The sequence below is a fragment of the Condylostylus longicornis genome, unplaced genomic scaffold, assembly GCF_029603195.1.
Source record: "Condylostylus longicornis isolate FDR11 unplaced genomic scaffold, ASM2960319v2 ptg000040l, whole genome shotgun sequence".
NCBI classification, from domain to species: Eukaryota; Metazoa; Arthropoda; class Insecta; order Diptera; family Dolichopodidae; genus Condylostylus; species Condylostylus longicornis.
Genome location: NW_026578009.1, coordinates 15390043 through 15408836, shown reverse-complemented (window position 1 = coordinate 15408836; position 18794 = coordinate 15390043). Strand labels below are relative to the sequence as shown.

The window sequence follows — 18794 nt, the reverse complement described above, 5'->3', positions numbered from 1 at the left end:
AAAACTGGTTCAGTCAATTATAATAAAAAGTCAGGCAGGCCTAGAAAGTTAAACGAACGAGAAGAGAGACATATTTTACATGAAATTAAAAAAAATCCTAAAATGAGTGGTACCACAATAGCAAAAAGAGTTTCCCAAACCTACAAAAAAGATGTTTCAAATCGTACCATTCAAAGATTGCTAAACAGAAATGGTTTTCATGCCTATACACCAAGAAAAAAACCTCTTATATCTGATAACAATAAGGAAAAAAGATTAGAATTTGCCAAAAGCCATAATAATTCTGACTTGGCTTATTGGAAAAGGGTGATTTTCTCTGACGAGAGTAAATTTAATATTTTTGGACATGACGGGCCATCCAAAGTTTGGAGAAAAACCGGAGAAGCCCTCAATCCAAAAAATTTAGTATCCACTGTGAAACATGGTGGTGGCAGCGTCATGGTCTGGGGTTGTTTTTCTTGGCACGGGACGGGCCATCTGGAATTTATCGATTGTAAAATGGATAAATTTCACTATTTAAATATTCTCAAGGCTAATTTAAAATCATCAGCTCAAAAAATGGGGTATGAAAACGAATGGATCTTCCAACAGGATAATGATCCTAAACATACTTCTGGTATTGTTAAGGAGTGGTTCCTATATAATGTGCCAAAACAACTTCATTCGCCTCCACAATCACCGGACCTCAATCCCATAGAGCACATTTGGGCTTTTTTGGAAAGTCAACTTGGGAAACATCGTATAACTTCGAAAGAAAGCCTTAAAACTGCTATCAAACAAGAATGGGAAAATATTCCGCTAAAATTCCTACAAAAATTAATTGAATCAATGCCAAATAGAATTCAGGAGGTGAACAAATTTCGGGGTGGAAATACAAAGTACTAAAAAAATGCTGTGATAGAAAATAAAGTGCTGTTAGTTATGCGTACGATTAAATATGTCGCGTTTTTGAATTGAATTTTTAAGTTTTTTGTTTATATTTTGTTTGTTTTTATAATATTGGAAAAAATGAAGGCTGAATAATAAATAATTTTTGTTTTTGATTAGTTTCTATCTAAAAATTGAATTTGTTTTATAATTTTTCCTCTTTTTATAAGCTTTTTGCAACCGTACGATTAATTATGACGCTGACTGTACATATATACTTAGTTAATTTAATTCTCAATACCCAATTCATTTGGGTCGATCTTTTTATTTTTTGTAAAAAAATGCAAACACTCTTAATGGTAATTAATTACACTGAAGCTTTAAGATTGTAAGAAAATCAATAACTTCTTCTCATTTTTTTGTATGAATTTCAGTTGAAAAAATAATCACTGTGTTCAATTAACTTTCTTATTAATCAACCGGATTTTTACACGTCATTATTTTGGTAAGTTTTATTCACATTTTATTTTTACATTAAAATTAAATTTATTTCAATTTATTTTTTCTTTAACTTTGTGAGAAATATTGAAAATGATTTTTTTTTTAAATAAATTTTATAAAAAATTTTAATTTTTATGACATTTTTACTAACATTTAATAACTGAAACACAAACAGCATAAAATTATTTTATTTTTTTTTCTGTATTATTTTTTACCCAAAAGTTTTTTGGTTAACTTTTTTCAATCAAAACACTAAAACTTTTAAATTAATGAAAAATAATTTTTCGTCAATATTTTTTTTATTTTTTTTTGTTTTTTCTATTATTTAATTTTTCATTGTGAACACGAGCACGCGACTATACAATTTCGTAATACCGTTTTGGTTTTAATTTTTAGAAAGACAAAAGGCAAAAATAACAACACACACAATTAGAGGAATAAAATTAAAATGCGTATCGAAAATGTAAAAATTACACAGAAAAAAAAATTACGATATTTTTTTAACTTTTCAATAATACAAGTACAACAACCGCCCTAATAACTTTACGTACCGCACCGTGCACACGATGAACTTGAATTAACTAAAAAACGATCATTTTTAAAGCTTTTTAATCAAGCAGTTTTTTTTCATTTAAAATTTTAGTTTTTTTGTTGTTGTTGTCTCTTTATTGTTGTGTAGTGGTATGTGACATTGATGTACAGTTCTGTGTCGTACTATATGTTGTTTACTGCTCTGCTGTGTTGTGTTGCTTCTGCTACATAATATTTTTATTTTATAAGTTAATTTTTGTTTGCTTTTTTATTATATTATTATTATTTCTTCGTTATTTGTGTTTTTCTCATCTTGTTTGCATAATATTAGTATATGTGGTGTAGCAGAGTTTCGTATAAAATAAATAACTACGAGTAAAAATTGTATAATTTTTCTTGATTACTTCTCAATACTCCAATCAGTGATGATGTTCGCTTATTTTTGAGATTGAGGTTTTAATTTCAGTTATAAATGGCTTTTATCTAAAATATTTAGGCATATTATGACCGTTAATATCTTAATGAATGTTGCGTTAGATATGCATGTGATTATTTTGTTTCTAAATAAACTCATATACATATTTTAGCACCAGAGCAAGGATTGATTACAAGAAATGTTTAAAATTCAAAATATAAATTGATTCTTAAATAACAGTACACAATAAATAAAACTCTTAAATAATAGTACACATATAGTGTACCAACTTGATGTCATAGAAAACATCTACGGTACACAAGTTCAACTTCCTTACAAAATTATTGAACCCTAATCATAGTCAAATCTGTACGTAATATAGTTTCCAACCAATATTTACTTTACGTACTATAGTTTGCAATCTGATTTGCCTAAGTTCCTGTGATATTTGATCTGCAAATGTTTGGATTCCTGTGCAATTTGATGTGGAATTGTTTAGTTCTTAGTTTCTAGAGCCTTATAGGTATCAGAACATTTTACTTTTTTTTGAAATTCTATTAAAGAACTTGGAAGTTTAGAAACAAATGCATCCCTTTACTCATATTATCTTCAGAAAAAGTCTAAAAATAAGGAGAGATATTGTTTTTTTTGTTCATTTATGTATATATTTATTTTAAACTTCATACATTTAACATGTATGAGCTAAGATATCCACATACATACACACACATTGTACACTATATAAGTATCAGAAAGATAACCACGTTTAATAGAAATTTTATTTGAATATTAATAACAGGAGTTAGTTGTCTCTAAAGGTTTAGAGGTATATTTTACTACACCCACATATTATGTTCATACATATTTCTAAAATATTGCCTACTTTAGAGAGTTTTGGTTCACTATTGATATAAATAAAACAGAAATTGAGAAAGCTCGATAAAGCAATTTTTTATTAATTCACAAGTGTTTAGGTGAACTATAAATTGCAAGCAACTGGATAGCAAACTTATACTTGACTTTCTATAACTAAGGTTAATTTATTATGCTATAGTATTCTTTAAAAAAAACTAAGAGCAAACAATAGAGTCATTATTGATCCCAAATTTCAACATAATTAGAATCGGAAACTGTCGCTGAAATCGAATTGAACATACAATATGTATATACATATGTGTCTATAATTTGATCAAATTTATTTTTGAAAAAGCATTTATTTCACTCTTGAAACTTTAATAAATAATTCTCTACAATCTTTAAATTTCTAATTTGAAATTATGTACTTTCCTAATGCGGTAGTTTTAAGTATTAGCTCACTTCGCCAGGTTACTGATGAAAGGTACAGAAATTAGGGTACCAGTTTGGTGGAACTTCAAATGTTATACTGTATATATATATATATATATATATATATATATATATATATATATAGCGTGGAATGTAATATATTCAGAAGATCTTAATCTTATTAAAATAAAATCACTGCTCCCAATTTTTTAATGCTACTTTATACTGACAAATGCATTATAATGAAATGTCTAACATTTATGTATTTTTAATGTCAGTAACCTAAGGCGGCGCACGTTGCAACAAAAACCTCAACAACACCCTATTGTACTGATCTAGATACATAGAAGTTTTAGAACTTTTCCTTAATATACAACAAAAACGCGATAAATATAAAAATGAAGAAATTATATTACATAGAATTTGCGACGATTTCGTAGAAATTACTGTCATGTAGTCATATTGAACGTATGTGCATGCATACAAACAAAATATTGTACATTATTTTAATTTGTAAGAAATATTTTTTTTGTCTACACAAAACGTAAACAATTCGAGGTTTTTTTTTCATATTTTACTTATTATTATTCGCTTAAGAGCACTTATGCGAATAGAAATGAGAAAAAATATAATGGGAAAAAATTACTCATATGCTACGATTGTTATGTCTGTGCAGATGAATATGAAATATACAATTGAGGTTTAAGGTTGTTGCAAGTTGAACTATAAGAATTTTGTTATGGAAGTAGAAGGGACAGGGTGAGAACAGCGATATTTTTACGTTATGTAACTAATGTATATGTATGTATGTATTTATATATATTCCTTCTTAATAAAGGTCTCTCCTATTCCTTACGAATCTGTGCATAGGTGTGTATTTGATGGCATTGAAATATATAAAATGTATACGTATAACATTGTGGTGATCTAAAGGAGAAAAATATATGTATGTAAGTTTTGGTTTTTTTTCTATTCTTTTAAGACATTATGATGATATGATAGAGGGAGAGAATAAGAAGAAGGATAATAAGATAAAAAGTGTACACAAACACAATATTTTAGAAAGAAAAAATTTAATAATGCTTTTAATTAATTTATTTTATTTACATTATTATTATGCATATACATACATACATATGTTTTATGTACATAATGTAATATGTAAATGTTAATATTTAACTTGTGTTTATATATTTGTATAATATGTATGTATACGTGCATGTTTGCCAAACTATTATATAAAGAATAAGTAACATAAAAATATTGGAACATAATATAAGGGAACTTTAAAAGGATATTTTCTTGTTCACAATAAACATAATAAATTCCTAAGTGGATTAAAAACTATTAGTTATGAAGAAAAAAAATATTTAAACTGTTTATATTTTTTTTATTAAAATAAAAAAAATTTTTATAAGAATGAAAGTTTAAGGCGTTTGCATATGGGTTTAATTAAATTCTCACTATAATTAAATTAATTACTCTTTTGTGAAAATTAGGCTCGTATTTTCTACACGTCTACATAATCAACAACAAAAGCTTATAGTTTTCGACAACTAAAGCAATACAGAATTCAGAATAGCTCATAACCTGATGACCTGATGTATCTTTCTTGCATTTTTGTCAAACTACGCATAGGAAACATCATAAGATGTTTCCGTTCAAATGTTATTTCGTAAAACAATATTGTTTGTACGTTATGGTGACGTTTTAACGTCAGTCGACAGAAAAAATACTTTTAACAAAAAATGTAAATTATTAAAACTACATGAAAATAGTTACATTTTTATTGTGTGGCCCGTGATTCATAAAAACCTTAATGTAATATGTTAATACATACATATTCATTTGATTATATATTTTATATTAAAATTGTCCTCACTTAAGCTAAAAACATATTATGTAAATTATAATTTTGTTCTAAGTATATTATTTATGACTGTCATAAATATTCGCCTGCCAATATAGATCAAAATTATATAATTATACATTTAATATTCGTGATATTGTCCTAAAAACTTCAATATTTTGTAACATACCTATATATTATTTTTTAAATATTTTATTATTCATTGAGCTGTATAATAAATATAAATATTATTTTCTATAGTATTTTTGATACTACACATAACTAAAATATCTTCGAATGTGTATGTATTGAAGAATGTCTATTAGGGTGGGTTAGTGATATAAGGATGATAATAAAATCGGTTTGTTTATGAAAATTATTTATTTATAATAGTAAAGACAAGTTGTTCTACTCTATAGCAAATAATTTTTGAAGAGATAAGATGAAACAAAGTTGTACATATATCTGGACAACGTATGGCATACAACACTTTCTATAAATGTTATGTAAACCTGTAATTAATTTGCAATTTACAAGATGTAAATTGTTTGCTGTACTGGATTAAATATTCATATTAAAAGCTGTTCATCAAGCCCGGGCTTTACGTTATAAGACAAATGGATCTAATAAAAACAATTTTTTTTGATCCACCTTAATGCATATATATATGTACATCCGTACATATATAATTATATAAAATCCTATAAATAATATTTCATAATATCAATTTAAAAGATTATTAAATGGGTACATTATTGATCCAAACGGTTCAAATATATTATGTAAATTATTTTCGAACCCATTGAAAGTAATAATGTGCAAGGTTATGAAAAATTTCATACTTCCACTTTTCGACGAAATGCCTTTCTGCATGTTAAGCAAGTGTAAATAAACTATTTTTAGAATAATGTCTATCTCTCCGTCTGTCAGTTCTTCTGTGCGCTCATGTATCTTAATTTCCGCTGAATTTATTTTAAAGAAATTTTACCTAACTTAAATTTGCCAATATGACGGATTGATAAACTTTTGGGGTATCTCATAACTTTTTACGACTTGTGATTTTCCGTTTTTAATTCTTATTAAGAATATAATCAATGAGTTTCCTTCTAATTTTACGTTCATGGATTGATTAATGGTTAAAACGGGTAAAACTTTTGTTTCGGACTGGTTGCCAAATTCATGTAAACGGTTTTCGAGTTCCATGAATTTTAAGAAAATTTGAGTAAATTTTAATATGTTTAAGTTTTTGACTTTTAACTTCCGTTCTAAAAGAAGATGAAAACTTCAAACAAACAGTTTCTTAAAGGTCTTGTAATGTGTTACTATTCTCAAACATTAAACAACTTTTTATTTTTGAAACTTGTGTTTTTTTAGGTAGATAAGTGCAATCAATAAATTAATAATAGGGCTTTAATTGTTATTGATTCCATTTTAAATAGAATTTAAATATTAATCTTCAACACCATCAATGAAATTTAATTATAAATATTGACAGACAAAATTACCATAAGAGCTATGATAAACCGAAGAAACTTACTTCAATTATTACATATGCCATAAAGTGTGATCTATGAGCTCATTTAATAAAAAATGGTAATATTTTTCTATTGAAAAACTCAGTACAACATCCTGGCCCATTCTTGTTGACTTACATTATTATAAAATATGTGCATATATACCTAAATATATTTGTACATAATATCTTATTTCTACAGATTGTTGTTGTTATTGTTGTTATTGGACAAATTTTTGTTTGTTTTTATTATACTTTTCTACGTTTTTGTATAATTATTTACAAATTTTTCTTTTCGATCCTGGAAAGCAGCCAGCAAAATGTTTAATGTATTAAAAAGTTTGTATCTTTAATACAAACACACATTATTTGTACAAATATATCCTATACAAAATATTTTTTAAGCATATAAGCATACGTACATGGTTGCATAACTGCCTACGTACATACATACATTTATTAAAATATCAGTATAAAAACTGTTATCTCCAGCTTACAATGATCTGATAAGAGCTTAAAAATTTCATTATTTCTTATCATCAATTCTTTTTTATCATAATATAAACATTACATAAATAAGCGTAGATAAAATATTAGAAAAATTTTACTATAAATGTTATATAAGTACTTCAATATAAAAATTCTTTTTTAGATGAATTCATAACCATTATGATTTAAAAACTTTTTTTTTTAAAAACAAATTTGAAATGTTTTTCCCAGCTTCGAATGAAAAGGGGAGCAATATATCGCTGCGGTAATTATTATTCCAACAATACAAATTGATTTAGTGTAATTGCCAGATCACAATATTGAAATAATCCCTCAGATAGTTAGCGTAAGCGAACCAATTAAATCTTAAATTAGTCGCTAAACCTAGTTATTTAAAAGAATTCACTCTGTCTATAATAAAACAATTTGAATAACAAGAACTGGGTCTACAAATCTTTGAATGAAGCTATCCTTAACTTTTCATTTTATTTCAACAAAAACAAACCAACAAATAGAAATAATGAAACCAATAGATAAATTTTCAATTAAAAGAGAGTGAGTTTTAGGTTTTGATTCTGTAATAATCTGTAAAATCTCTGTAGGAAAACAATTAGCCCAAAAGAAAACTTCTGAGACAGTATAATTTAAAAAAACCAAGGTGTAAGTAAAATTTAAGAAAATCAAAGCAAAGTCGACGAAAAGAAAGGTGGGCCGAGATCTCGCTAAAAATCATATCTTTGGTTTTGAAAATTCGATATTGGAAATTTAGATATTTTGCAGACGTGTCAGAATAATCGCTTAATATCATTCACAAAACACATAAAAATGTGGTTTATGAATTTCAATAAGTCCTTAATTATAATAATTCAAAATATCGCAAACAGTTTTTGTCATTTTATTTTTTCTGTTTACAAGACTGCAGATTGCAAAAATATATGAATGTATTCCCTACTCTAAAGATTGAGAGGTGAACAACATGAAACGGCAATTATAAAAATTGTTTATATTTCATAGCGCGTGTCATTGCCTATTCCAAACCATTTTCAATTATAAATTTATTTAAATACTACAAAAAAATTTTATTTTGTACATTCACATAAAAATTCATATTTTTGGCACATTTCCAAAAAAAATGTGAATCTTGCCTTTTTACTGGCTGTCTGTTTCTCTGTTATAATGTTTATTGAACTTCTGCTTAAACTTAGAATGTTAACTGGCTCAGAGCAATTTGACTTCTTGTACACCATCTTTGAATTGTGTAGAAATAAATATTTCATTTTTGAATGTCTTTCGAATCGAAACTCTTTTTAAGTCTCCTTGTGTGAAAGGTAATCTAATATTTGCATTAACAGAGGAAGTTCATTCTTCGTCAAAGCTTACTAAGTTACCAACAAGTGTTAGTTTTAAAATTTTAAAAAAGATTTTCGAATTATGAGGTGGGAAATTAAAATTTCGGAGGTGGAACGAATCACAATTAACTTTTTTTACTCGTATAATCACCATTCACCCGATTAAGTTAAAAATTTTTGAATCAACAATAATCCTGCGGACAGGAAAAATGCATTACTTTGCAAACTTTGTATTTTTTCCGTACTTATTTTCAATCAAATTAAATATAAAATACATTTAAATTTACAAGACCTCAAAATATTCAAATATCCATTACCAAGTAAACAGAAATTTGGCAAAAATTTTGATTGGATTATGTAAGATAGAAATTTTAAATGAACATAAGTGGAAATACATTTGCCTACAAAAACAAAATTCAACTTAAAATAAATTTTTATTAAAATAATCCTATTAAAATTTTCATTCAAGTACAATTTAAAAATTGTACGAACAAAATTTATTTAAAATCCTCCAAAAATTTGAAATAATTTTTCACTTTCTTATACAATTCGTATTCGCAATCTATTACTGCCTTCAGAAGTAGATTCAAATAGGAATATATTACAAATTTTGGAAAAAGTTTTTCGATTTTAATTAACTAATTGAAAACGACTTAACATTAAAGTCGCCTTCGAATATTACTGGAAGGGAAGATAAAAAGAAGGGTTTCGGTTAGTTATGATGATTTTCTAAGTTATTTTTCTGAAACTGTATTAATTTAACGTAAAAGAAAATTTTGTTACTACAAAAAATAAATATTAAACCTTCTTGTAGTATTGATGGGAGCTATGCGGAAATAAATTTATTTTCGAAGGAGTAAGTACACAATAATCAAGGAATTAATCGGATTGTAGCAGAAATTATGTATTTAGCATAAATTATGTATATGCGTTTTAAAATTACTCATAAAATATGCTGTTCCATTAATTGAGTTTGCAGTTGGAGAAGTTTTAAAGAAAAACTCTTAAAATCTCTGAACAGTTTAATGCTTGTATCCCGAATATATTGAATTCGTAACAATTGTACATCCTACAGGAACTTTCATAGCTATAAACTTCAAATAAGAGTCAAGCAGTGGTATAAAGCTAAAAAGCAATTATTGTCCAAAAACGTAAGACTGAAATTTCACCAACATAATTTTTTTTTCTCAATTTTATTTAATTTTAACTAAAACTTTATTTAAATTCAAGACAAATGGCAATGAAATCGACAATGATATTTCAAAACTTGAATTTTGCACTAAAAGCATTACAAAAATAATTTTCAAGTTTTTAAATATTTTTTTTTCCTTTTATAATGCTCTTTGTATAAAATAACATTCTCCGATACTTCAGATCAAGGTTTTCACTTAAATTTTACATTACACATCATCTACTTGTATTTTTTTTATATCCTATTACTCCCTTATTTTTTCCTTTCTCTGAGGAAAACTTAAGAACTCCTAAAAGCCTATTTTGAAAAAAACAAATTTTTGATTTATGTATTTGATTTTCGAATGAATAGTTTTTCTTTTCTCTTTTGTTTACGTCCTTCAGTTAGTATTTATTCCACCAATCTTCTACTGCCTATCAAAATGTATAAGGAGCAAGTGTATGAAAAAAAAAATATGGGACAGGAATCAAAAATGTTGATGTATAAATATTTTCATTTCTTTTTTTCGTTACTTTTTAACTAACCTTCCATAACAAAAAAAAAAAAAAAAAAACAAGAACAGAAAATATTGAAAACAGTAAAATTCTGTTCAGTTCGTAATTTTTTGTTTCATTTGGAAAAAATCCCTTGACATTTTGTTGATATGAAGAGTAAGTAGAAAATGATTCGAAAAATTCGTATAAGAATTAAAATTCCTTTTCGTAGAAAATAATATGTACATATTACAGCTATATATAAAAAAAATAATGATAAAATAGAAAAACAAAAAAGAATTAGAAATGAAAATAAAATAAAAAAAAAATTATGGTTGATCTCGTCAATTCAAGGTTTAAGTTTCTATAGGCGCATAAAAGTTGAAATGAATAATCCCTCGAAGGGAATGACAATTCATATACATATGTATCATGTAGAAAATTTCAAATATAAAAATTTTCAGGGAATTGTGACCATCAAAAACAAAAAATGTTCATTTAAAATAAAAACTTGTCATTGAAAGAGTCATACATACAATTGGAAAATGTAACAGAAATTGGAAATAACAAGAAAGTCAAGAACATTTTAGCCAAGACTATCAATAGCATTTTACAAATAGGAAATTGACATATTCTTTGAAATTGTATTAATTAAGTTTTTAAGAGTTTTTAGTCTGAGTCATTTCACTTGAAACAATTTACTAACTAAATACCTCATATCGCGAACTATATACATATGTTTATCAGAACTAGTTTTAAAGCGATTTCCATTTCTAATATCATAAGCAGGAACCATTTGTTGCGAAAAACGCAGCAGTAGAAATCATAAGAATAGAAGAACCTCGATAAGGCAGTGAAGGATGACTTTTTTATTGTAAAAATTGCGTTATTTTTGACGAAGTCTCGATTTTCATTTTGCTTATGCAGAAATTTTTACATTTTTAATGTTTAGCAAACAGTACACCGAAAAAAAATCACGAGGCATTTCATAAACTTGCACAGTGTTACAAGTTGACCATACAATTTAATTTTATGTTTTTCGACCATGATTTATTTATTTTCAACTCTTAAATTATAGAAAAGTTGGCAAGTTTTAAAATAAGTTGTTAAATGTGAAAATCATCAGCAAGTTTCAAAATATACGATTTTGACAATTTAAATTTTTGCTATAAAACTTTTATACTAAAGCATTTAAGTAAAAGGTGGTTCAAAAACTTATTTGTTTAACAATCTGGAAGCTACGGGTAGTTGTAAAAAATCAAATTCAAAAGCTTGTCATAATAATGAAATTTTTAAATTTTTAATAATATTAATTAAAAACAGTTTTAAAGCCCCCCTCTGGAAGAGGGGGTATTAAGAGAAATTTATAAAAAATTTTTAACTTGAGAAACATTCTAAATAAACAAACAAGTTTATAATACCCTTTAAAAAAATAGTTTATTTAAAATTATAAAAAAAGAGAAACATTAAAAATTTCTAAAGGGCAAGGATATTTAAAATATAATTTCGCAATTTTTTTTGGGAACATATTTAAAGAATTTACATTTTTTTTCATCTCTTTTCTTCATCTTTCTTATTTTCTCTTTTCAACAAATAAAGTTTTTATGGAGCGTACTAATTTATATTTCAATAATATGTATACATGTATAAGTATTATATTTATACATTTATACATATACTGAATATATAGCAAAAAAAATATTATAAAATGAAATTATTTTGAAAAATTATGTAAGAATATGATTTAGAAAAGGACACTCAAATATCAAATATGTCTAAAGTATTTTAAATAATGATCGGCCTTATTAATGAAAATAAAAATTTAAAAAGAAAAAATCCAATATGGTATATAGCTTATTGTAGGGTAGGAAGTTAATAAATTTTCAAGTGACCACTTTAATATTTTAAGTAAGACATTATTTTTTAAATTAGCAAACAAATATGTTCTGTTTATCTCAGTTTTGATAAAGAAATTTTGAATTTAAAAGTATTTGAACTCCTTTATTGACAAGTACGGTGTACTTGAGTTTTTATTATGCGAATTTTTATTTATTTATTAACTTATACACTTAAGTTATATGAGAGTTACAGATATAAATTTCAAGTGGGTTTTATAAAATAAATTGAAATAAAAGTTTAATAAACTGTGCACACTTAAATTAATTCGATATAGGTATTAGTTTAATAAACGTATCTATGAATGAATTTTATAAATCATAAAATAATTAATATATGACCACACGCCTCAAATCTTACAAAATTAGCTTCCGTTTTGATAATGTTTCTACATACAGGTACATATCTATTGAACAGAGCCGTACTCTGTAAAACAATTTTATTTGTTCAATAACACAATTTTAAAATAATATAATACGAGTACAAACAGTTGGAAAATATAACTGAAATTGGAAACTACAAGAGAGTCAAGAACATAAAATGATTTTCTGAAAGTAAACGAATCTATTACGTTCTAATAAGTGAAAATTTAATAAATCTATATCAGAACTTTGAGTTTTAATCTAAAAATATTTGTTTTCTAGAAAAATGTAGTATTATTGATAATTCTAAGAGTAAAATCGTGCTACATAATTTTATTTCTATTATAAAAATTATAATACAATATTTAATAGAGTTGTCCTTAAAACTTTGATCATGGTTCAAATTTTGAAGAAATTATTTGAAATTTCTATGATTGGTTCATAAATCTATATAAAGAGAAAAATCTTTATAAAAAGTGGAATTAATCAATACAAACTTATATTGCAACCACAAATTAAAAATTGCTGGAGCGTAATTTGGTTTATTAATTTTTAAGTTTTAAATTGTTTCCATATACTAAAATAAAAAAATAACTGTGTACAAATTATCTTAAAAATCACTTGTTTTCAGCATTCATTACATAATTTTTGAATAATTGTAGAAGAAAGAATACCTCACATATTTATGCCCAGTTTGAATTCCAGAACGATTTTTAAATAGCAAAAATCTTACAAAAATTCATTTGTCATTCAAAAATAAAACATGTAATTTTTAGTAATTTTGGTAATGTTAATATAATGACTGGTTTTAAACTTTTCGAAATGTACGAGTATCAAAGCTTGTACGTTATAGATAAGTGGTGTTTATTTGAAAGAATATTTATTTAAAGAACTGCTTGCTTCGAGTATTGACGAAATTGCCAGTATTATTCTGTAAAAGTTCTAGCTTTTATCAATTCCTGACTTTAAAAATAGGGTTCTAAAGAACTTATAAGAAAGCAATTTATCTATACAGGGTGTTTCGCATAATGTGACAAATAATTTCAGTGATCAATTTCCAGAAAAAAACTATTCTAAATTAAATTTATGATTTAATATTTTAAAATTTTTTAATATTCTATTAGATAATTGTGAAATTTAAACAATTGTGTTTTATTTTTCATGAGGGGTTTTCTTCAATAACTCTAAATATATACGGGGAAATTTAACAAACTTTAAAATTAACATTTTAATTAAGAAAAATTCTGTAACAAAGCAAGCTGAAAAATCAAAGTAAGCATAACACCTTATAGTGCAGAAAATATTATTTGGCAAGCTATTTGTACTTTATTGTGTTACCAAATTATTTCTCTCTTATCTCACATCAGTGCGTTGTTACACTGATCCAATTGTGATGTGAATAACAACGCACGGAAACTTATATCCAAATTTGTATAAAAAGCCTCAAACTGTAAAATTTAAAAAAATAATTTTAACATTTCAAAATAGGCCTTTAAATTTACAGGGTTGGTCCAAAGTGGCAACACTATGTATGATTCGCTAATATTTACCACAATGTGCCCACATATTATTATACAAGTAGAAGGTTCACACCCATGTATATGATTAGAAAATCTTTAAAAAAAAACTTTTAATTTTAATCTTTTAAAATACAATTGACCGCACTAGGTAAATTCGTGATTATGCAACGATTTACACGCATAAATTAGTGTTGTATAAAACAAAACCACTACTTTACATCAATATCGAAAGAAAATAAATTAAGTATTTAAATAATTACTTAGACTAGTAATTGCAATGACGTCATATTGGGATAATTAAATTATTATAAATGTCAAATATTATTTTTATATACACATACTAACTCTGTTATTTACTATTATAAATATTATACACATACTACGTTAATATTTATAAGTACAACAATAAATCTTTTAAGTATGATGACAAAGCGTAATATTAAGATATTTGGCATACATATATCAATTAATTGTAGTTTATTAATTCGCTACAAAATTGTAGTATTGTAGTGATAATTCAATTAAAATCGTTTGTTGAAAAATTATGAATCTTATGAGCTTTTCTCTGTCTTTTTATCAATGACAAACATTTGAATGAGAGCAAAATGCTATATATATACATACATAAGTACTTACAAGTGCTTAAACATTAACAAATACCAAACAAAAGAATTATAAGATAAAAAATAAAATTAAAATTTTGTTTTGAAGTTATAAGACCGAAAAAAAAACAATAAATTCAGAAAACCTATACAGATAAAGCACGTCACACACTCGATCCTCTTCCACCCTTTTAAATCTTTGCTTTCTCCACCTAAGTTTCTCTTCCTTATTTTGATTTGACTTTCAAGATATGAAAAAATATTTGTGAAAAAAGTTTGTATTTTTTTCTGTTTTTGTTTAATTTTAAACATTCATAAAGGTAGAAAAGGTAATTTTTGCTTTAAAATACCAAGAATTCATTTTGCTAAACCCTTATAACTCAGTTGTAGTCGTTGTGTTTTTCTTTTGAATATTCGAAACTTTAACCTTTTTTGTAAAATTTTTTCTTACATCTATTTGTTTAGGTTTTAATTCAGCCCTTATTTTTCTTCTCTTGAACGATGATTAATGTGAATAAAAAAAACTAACGCTTATTGCGCGTTGGTTATAACTGGCTGGTGGAGTGAATGGAACTTAAGCGATGATAATAACTTTGATATTTCAATAAGATTACATTAAATGTCTAAGATCATAAATATTATAAAAGTAAAAGGAAAATAAATTGGAAACACGAAAATTTATTTAATAAAAAAGGAAAGGATTTAAATAGGAAAATTTTTTTATAATCGTATGCAAGTATTTTTTTCACGGTCCTTTTAAAAATCTTCGTATTTTGTATGAATAACCTATAACATGAAATGAAAAGGAATTGAAATTGCTTTTTAAACCCTCGCTCTACAATTTACGTAGAAATTTAGCATTTTTTATAAATCTACTTTTTTTGAATAAAAGCTTAAAAAATCAATGCCTAACACTCTTCGATCATTGAGATACATAAATCGATGGAAGGCAAATGCTTGTTTGCATGATGTTGTTCGAATAATTTGCATGACTGCAAAACTATCAATTATTAAGAATGAAGGTCGAAAAAAGAACATCACTTTTGCTAAGAACTTAAAAAAAGGATGATATCAAAAAATAAATACTGCGAAGATGTTGCAGAAGTTTTACTAGAAACAAAAATAATGAAGAATTTAGCAGGTGTAAGTAAAAATTTCCCAACATTAATTCGATATTGACACAGCGTTTAGTAGACATTCGCATTCACAATATTTCATATTGTTTTTATTATTTTGTCAAATTTTCATGTTCATGCTATAAATTTCTATTTTAAAAAAAATAATATTAATTAGTGATTGAATTGTATCATTCAAAAGTTTAAACCCAATTTTCAAAAGTTAGCAAGTATTTATAAAAGATGTCGTAAAATTCAACACTGCGCTATCGCAGCGCTTAAGTATCGCAACATAACATGGAATTGTTACGCAGTGTTGCTTTTCATGTTTATTTTTTGGTTTCATCCTGTATTAGAGCGACGGTTTTAGGATTAAAAAGACAATAAATTTGTTGGTTTATACGAGTATACATACATAGATTAAAATAATTTTAATTTTAAATTTTTTTTGTAATTCTTAAAACTTTATTCACAAAAGAAATTAGCACAGATATGTTTTTGCACTGTTCATTTCTATTTGATTTTATTTTACTTAAGTAATAAAATATTTTCATTTATTTAAATTTTCATTAAAATAAAAAACTCCAAATTTACACAGTTTACAACGCTAATTTATGTTAAAAGGTTATAGATATCCACATTAAACCTTTATCTGTGTCATATTACGTTTTGTTCGTAACTTCACAAACAATCCATCAACTTTTTTAAAGATCGATGGGTGATATTATCTAGTTGGGAGGGGATTTTGGATTAGAACTTGGGAACAAACTTTTTAAAAATGGGTTGGAAAAATTCCAGAATAATCGGATAAAAATGGTAGTATAAGCAGAAAGTCACTTCAGACTTAAATTTAATTACTCTTAACTTTGATAAATATTTTTATCTTAAGTTTCGAAAAAAATTTGGCCTTACAATTTAAGCAATATAAATGCTTATCGCATAATTGCAATAGAACTAGGCTTTTGGTGTGAAAATCGTAAAATTGGCATATTTGCGACCAATTTAAAATAATTTTAATATTTGATATGATATTATTTGACGTAAATTAAATAAGTTTGGCGTAATTGGAGGATACAATATTTTACTTAAATCACCCTATTATCACATAATTCAGAAATTTTTCCCATGTCAAAGCATAAATTTTAAAATGTGGTTCCTTTTTTATTTTATTATTTTATTTTCATTTGTGGTTTTCATATTAAATTTACAATTTTAAAATTTATTATAATACATAATACATATACATACATATATTAAATGTAGTAATAAATGTTAAGGAAAAAAAAACATGAAATTTAAATTAAAATTTTTGTATATTTTTGTAATTTGAAGAAAACAACAGCTACATACAATATTATTGAATTGATAAAATAAACTTATCCTAAAATTTTTTATTAATTTCGTCTGTCCATTGTCTTAATTTATTAAATATATTATAGGAATTTATCACTTCATATTAAATTATATATAAAGGGATGTAAAAGAATGTACTATTCTGCAAAGAAAATTCTGTTCCTGCAATATTTTTCGTTCGGCCCCATAATTATTAGCTAGCAAGTGGTTATGAATTCACAAAGTTTCTTCAAATTTGTTGAAACACATATTATTGATGAATTTAATTATCAAAAAACACATCATTGGAATTAATAATATTTGAGGAAAATAATTATTTTTTCAAATTGCATATGCTAGGGCGTTTCAGAATGTAGTACATAATATAAGTACAACAATTGAAAACAGAATTTTTTAACAAATTTTAACTTTTAAATTGTAAACTTTTTATTATTCTCCCGATTATACAACACGATTAACGGAATTTATTCTTTGCTCTCATATAATTTACAAAAATTTTTTAAAAATTGAAACTTTTCTAGTGAATTTTAAATTAAATCACTGTTAAGTCATAAATAACATCCGTTAATTATAATATGATTAACATCATTTTTATTTTAACAGTTATTTAAAATATAAAATTTTACAAATTTATAGGTTTGTATGTAAGAGTCTATATACAATATTTTTGTTAAATTTATTTTAAGGACATGGTTCATTAAAGCGAATTCTTTATGTTAATAAAAATAAGTTCGTATTTACTTTAATATGAAAGAAAGTTTTTGAGAAATACACCAGTTTCGAAAAAGTTTCGGTTATAATGGGCTTGAAAAAAAAGTTTATCGGCACAAATTAGTTATTATTTTTTATGACTCGATTTAGGTTTTTAAAAGGAATTCGAAAAAAAATTTAAATTTCTCGGAATATGAAAATTTAGTTCTAATATTGTTCAAATATTGGTTCCCATATTGGCAAAATAGTCAGCAAAATATCCACACTCTCCTACAGAAGTTTTAAAGTTTAATGTGATTTAAACTCTTAAAAAATTTTAACTTTAGATGTATGTATATACATATAAATGTATGTAGTTGGGCACTAGCAATCGTATGATAAAATATTTATGCTCATTACTTCCTGGGACTCGTATTCTGCTATGAATACCAGAAATTTACGAAATTTTAGAAAGCGAAATTAGTTTTTAGTTCAAATAAAAATAATCTTATTTAATCCGAAATATTTTTTTATCAAAATAATATAAGTAAGTTCCGTAAATTAAGATTTTTATAAGAAGAAGATTAAGATATATCTAAAATTAACTCAAAGGCTAGAAACTATTAAAACAGAATTCAGAAATGAGTCTTAAATTAACTCTACTCTATTTAGTATTTATATAAGAAATTACATGTGGATTACGAATGTCTTGCGTAGGTCTGGCATTTAAGGTTATTATAGGGAATCCGATATATAGCAGTTTCTAAATAATACGTTATACAAATATCCT

General features: G+C 25.3%; 1 protein-coding gene across 4 annotated transcripts in view; it reads right to left on the bottom strand.

Moving 5' to 3' along the window:
- Positions 1–18794, bottom strand: part of LOC129609876 (ATP-binding cassette sub-family C member 4-like) — a 93660-nt gene that overhangs the window by 52025 nt on the left and 22841 nt on the right. Inside the window, exon 1 of one of the 4 annotated variants that reach the window (XM_055522056.1) lies at positions 1146–2337. The exons of 1 other annotated variant lie outside the window; for it this stretch is intronic. The gene's annotated coding sequence lies outside the window, so the exon portion shown is untranslated. Of the gene's footprint in view, positions 1–1145; positions 2338–18794 lie in introns of those variants that run through there. 2 more of the 4 variants (XM_055522055.1, XM_055522057.1) reach the window with 2 other exon arrangements.